A 5,478-nucleotide genomic window follows, 5' to 3' on the forward strand; every position below is an offset into this window, starting at 1 on the left:
AGGCGGGTAATTAATCACTTTAACTATGAACAATCATGCTTAAGCTACATAATCTTTACTCCCTGGAATGGAGATAAGAAACGCCCTAACCTTTGTAATAGAGATTGATAGGATTGAATCAACTGGTATAAATACAGATGTAACAAGACAGAAAAAGACAGAACTTAGGAGACAGGACTTAGAAGACAGGACCAAGAGAGACAGAATTCAGAAGACAGAACCTACACGGAGCCTGGAGACAGAAGAACTTCGCTGGAGAGAACATGGCAATAGATCCTGGACTGAACCTGACTATAGAACATGGCAAGAGAACCTGACTAGAACCTGGTGACTGAACCTGCCTGGAGAACCTGAGCAGAACCTCTCTGGAGATCCGGGCTGGAGATCCTGGCTAGGCTGCTGATTAACTGAATGCTGTCTCCGTGTCCTTCCTTCTTTGCCGACTCCGTCCACACCTTTGGGGACCCCTGGACCCGCTGCGGTTGGACCCCGGCAGTTATACAACCAAAGGCAGGGTCCCGCCTGCTTCCCTCCCTCTCATCCAGCCCCCAGCGCCCAGCCCCTGGAGGGCTGAACCGATTCCCACCTGCAGAGCCGGCCTTCATCCTGACCCAAATCAGGTTCTGTCTACAGACCTTGGGCCTCCCAACCCGCCTGCCTGACTCAGCACCACAGTGTTCTGGGTCTGAGAACTGGGCTCCTGACTGTGGTCTCATGTTAGCTCCCTCGCTATTTTAACCGGGTTTGTGCCCTGCGATGACCAGTTACCATCTCTGAATCTTCCACTCTACGCAGGGTTGGGGTGCTGTTATCCATGGATGAATCTCTTGCTGATGCCAGCCCTCCTGCCTGAAGGAACTCCGCCCCTGCCCTGGATCCCGTGATGCTAAGGAACCTGCTTAGAAACCCTTATATTCATCTCACAACTAGACCACCTGGGCTGCAGACCTCTTTTGCCATGAACCCTAGGCATGTGCTTGTCTCCCAGGACAAGCCTACTTGCTACCAAGCCTACTTGCTACAGAGTCATTTGCTGGAGACACAGTTGCTGAGCTACTTCTGGGAACTAACCCCTGCCCACCTGCCCCTCTGAATTCTGGGACCCATCAGTCCCGGTTCCGCACAGACTCAGACCTATCTCCTGGGCCCTCTTTACCTTCATGGACAGTAACAACTGATATTCAGAGGGGTGACCTGAAGCACTGCAGATTTCCTTAGAAAGAAATAAAAATGTTGTTTTAGTTCATATTTTACTTATTAGTGCAGAAAGTAGAAGGAACACCGTTAGAAAGAATATCAACCACAAAGGCTGAAATACGATGCTTTGATAAAATTCTCACTTAGAAAAGCATGATAAGCACAAGAAGCTGAGGGCTGTGCCTCTTTACTTCAACCACACTAAATTTAAAATGCCCAAGACCGTCACAGGTGCTCGGTTAACACCTGCTGAATGAATGAAAACTTAAGTCAGTCTAAACACAATATTTGATCATGAAAGGTTTCATTAGTTTATGTTGTCACTCATTCATCAGACATATTATGAGTCAGGTGCTGTTTTTTAGTCATTTTGAAGTTTATAATTTTAATACATCAGAATAGAAGATAATAAAAATAAACACACAATAAACATAATAAACATGAAGGACACAGAGGCCAATATTGTGGATCTCACTAGGAAATGTGAGTGAAACATATGTGCCTGCATATGAAACCCTGGCAAGATGGTAATGCATAAGTAGAAATATATTTTACTTTTGGCAATGAGAGAGGGTCTTTCTATGACTGGGATACACATGGGACTAAACATAATAATGCTTTATATTGTCAAAATACTTGACAATTTACAAAATGCTCCAACATATGAAATCATATTTGTTGTTCAAAAGAAGACAGAGGAATATAGTTAAAGAAAATTATACGCATCCCTCTCTTATAAGAAAATATCTAGTGGCTTATGAAATACAACAGCTTTCAAAGAGGTTTCTGCTTTATCATTAACAGTAATGATTCAATGATAGCAGAGGACGAGGTAGGAAAGGTACGCTCTACAATAAAGAAAAATGGAACGGAAGGAGGCTATCATGGCAACTCCCATTTACTGTGATGAAGGCAGACTTCTATTATTCCACCTGGGACAGTTCTACAATGCAGTTCTAAGAGATAAGTAATGCGATGCTGAAGTGAGTAATGAGACTCACTGAGGAGGAATTATTACATGCTTTCCATTTATGCTGCACTGTATTGATTGTAGCGCCCATCGAAGCAGCTCTAACTCTGGGAACCCAGAGAAACTATTGGGAAGAATTCAAGAGGCAAACTGGGGATGCAAATTCCACGTGGGTTCTCGGTCGGCCCAGTGTCCTTTCTTACAACCAATCAAAATTATACCTATTTTTTTGTTCATAATTCAATGTAAAGTCTGGTAGGTCTTTTCTTCTATGCACACAATTAGTCAATAACTTGGAAAGGTCTCTGCACTTTATTTTTGATAACTATTTTGTATCAAGCAACAGGGAGAAGAATGACCAGTATGTGTGTGACTCTTGTCAGATTTTAAAAATAATTCAGCCTCATAATTTAAGCAGAGAGAAACTGAAGCTTCAAAAAATGTTTTAAAAATAGGTGGAAGAAAAGTCCATCAGTGTTTGGAATTAGCTAGACTGAGGACTACTCAAATTCTGCCCAGCTGGTATGAGCATTGGTTGAGCATTGACCTGTGAACAGGTCACAGAGGGCCGTGTAGGAGACAGTTCATCAATGATTCTCATCATTGATGCTTCTATCTCTCTCTGCCTCTCCCTTCCTCTCTGAAATCAACAAAAATATTTTTTAAAAATTATAGGAACTTGAACTAGCAGGTTTCTAGCTGTCAAAATTGAAATCAAATCTGCAGGGGCCAAAATCTATACTAATCTATAATAATAAAAGCATAATATGCTAATTAGACTGGGCGTCCTTCTGGACATCCTTCCTTCTGGACAAAGCCATGGTGGGCGGGGGCTGAGGCAGAGGTGGCCACTGCAGCAGTGGGGGCCAAGGCCCTTGCACAAATTTTGTGCATCAGGCCTCTAGTAAAAGGATAATATGCTAATTAGACCAGATAGACCAGACATCCTTCCAGACAAAGCCACGGTGGCGGGGGCTGAGGTAGAGGTGGTTAGGGGCGATCAGCCGGCAGGGAGAGCGGTTAGGGGTGATCAGGCAGGCAGGCAGGTGAGTGGTTAAGAGCCAGCAGGATTGGGCCTAAACCGGCAGTCGGACATCCCCCGAGGGGTCCCAGATTGTAGAGGGTGAAGGCTGGGCTGAGGGACCCCCCACACCCGTGCACGAATTTTGTGCACCAGGCCTCTACTGTTGCAAATAAGAATGTAGTCAGATGCATCGCTGGTGTGAACTTCAGCTGACTAAACTCCAAAATAGCCCCACGGTCTGTCTCAGAGAAACTTGCTTTCCCAGCAGCCCCTTTGGCTTGCAAGAAATTTCTATTACATTTTCCTAACAGGGGGTCATGCTTCCACTGGAACGACAGTCCTGCTCAAATTGCATGGAGCACCGAAATTCCACAACTTTCTGAGCACTGGTTTCCAAGCTTGGAAATGCTTGTGCTACTGTTTCAGAACCAGCGGCCCTGACTTGAAGAGGCTGCACTCCACATGTTCCCAAGTCACCTGTTTGGAGCTTGTAGCGTACATTTCTATAGAAACCAGTCCCCGTGGGATTTGGGGGCTCCTAAAGCAGGCCAGATCATCACATGGCACCTGATGTACCTACTGTGTGCACTGTAGAAATATGAGACCTGGGGGAACGTCTTTAAAATACGTTTTCTTTAAGCATCCTAATGTGGGATGTCTGGAATGTGGTTCTGATCTCAGGGCCAGGCACTCCCCGTCCTTGTGCCTCGCAGGTTCTCCAGGCCCCGGAATCACCATCCCCCAGAACCTGGGACACAGCAGATGTGAGGAGTCTGGGGCAAGTGAGGTGTGGGGCTATAATTTCCCACTAGCACGCCCTGTCCAAGGAGCTCTCAGCCCCTCCTGCTCAGGGTGTGCATCTGAGGAGGATCTTCAAAATGCAAACTGCTTACCTAAGGCAGAGATGACCCATAGGTTTGCTCTAATTGCCCCCTCCACCCTCTGTATTCTGGGAAAGTGGGAAGGAGTAAAACTGTCCTTTACTTTGGGGAGTTAGAAGGAAGGTAGAAATTTGTGGGCTGCATCCCCGAGAATAAAAGCAGGGTTGGTAGTTACTGTCTCAAAATAGAGACAGGCTGTCGAGTACAGGATGCTGCACTCTCCCGAGATTTAAAGATGTTATCATCGCTCTTCTGTTCCTTTCAGTAAATAGCAATAAAATCCTTAAAATGACAAGTTTCCGTGCTTTCTGGGGAGACAGCATAGACAGGGCGAGTGGAGGGGGCTGCACATTTCCTCTCCGAGTGCCACAGTGGATTCTAAGAGGTTACCCTGTGAGAATGCCGCCGGGAGAAGTCATCCAGCTGGACCCAGCAGCCTGGGCATCACTGGGAGTGAGGCCCCACCCTCTATGGTCAACCAGCCCTTCCAGGCGATTCCAATGATCAAGATCCAGCTTGAGGCCCACTGGGCAGGGGCAAGGGCTCTAACAGAGCTGCTCTTGAATCCTGGCTCTGCCGCTGTACAGTTAAGTGAGTTGAGCAAGTTAATCTCAGGAACCCTGTGAGGTAGGTACTATCAGTGTATTTTACAGATGAGGGAACTGAGGCACACAGAGCCCAAATAACCCAACCCAATTCACATAGCTGAGAAGTGGTTTAGGACCTGAGCCCGGGGTTGAGCTATTAATTTCATTTAATTGATGCAAAAAAAAAAATGCGCTCACTTACTCATTCATCCAATATTTACTTAATATGCACGACCAGATGATACACTGAGAGGCGAGGAATAGGAAAATGAATAAAGATCTCCATTCCCGTAATACTTTAAGCAATAAAACAATTAAAAAAAAATCCTTCATTCCCCTCCCCAAGAAGTTCACGACTTTTCTCTTTTGGTTCAGAATGAAGTGACAGATGGCCTCATTTTAAAAGATGATGCTCGGTGTCTGCGTTGGAGGCAGAAAAGATTTTCCGCGACTCCTCCCTTCCATGGCCGTTTACAGAACCCGCCAGCGTCAGCGGTTCCGCTCCCCGCCTGCAGAGCAGGCCAGTCTGCGGCCGCCGGCGCGGTGCGTCCCCTCTCCCCGCGAGGTGGGACCTGCACCCCATCAGCTCCGGTCACCACCCCTCCCCCCGTCCCTCCGCGGGACCAGCCGTCCACGCCTTAGGGACGGAGGCGCACCACCCGAGGGCTGGTGGGCTGACTCCCCCAGGACGGAACTAGTCACTTACACCTAACGTGCCGACAGTTAGGGAATTTCCCGGGAAAGTGACAGAGAAGAGGCTGAGGCCTGCTCCTTCGCATCTGCCACGTTAGCGCTGGCCACACCCCCGTGCCGGGCTCG

The sequence above is a fragment of the Myotis daubentonii genome, chromosome 6, assembly GCF_963259705.1.
Source record: "Myotis daubentonii chromosome 6, mMyoDau2.1, whole genome shotgun sequence".
Classification (NCBI taxonomy): domain Eukaryota; kingdom Metazoa; phylum Chordata; class Mammalia; order Chiroptera; family Vespertilionidae; genus Myotis; species Myotis daubentonii.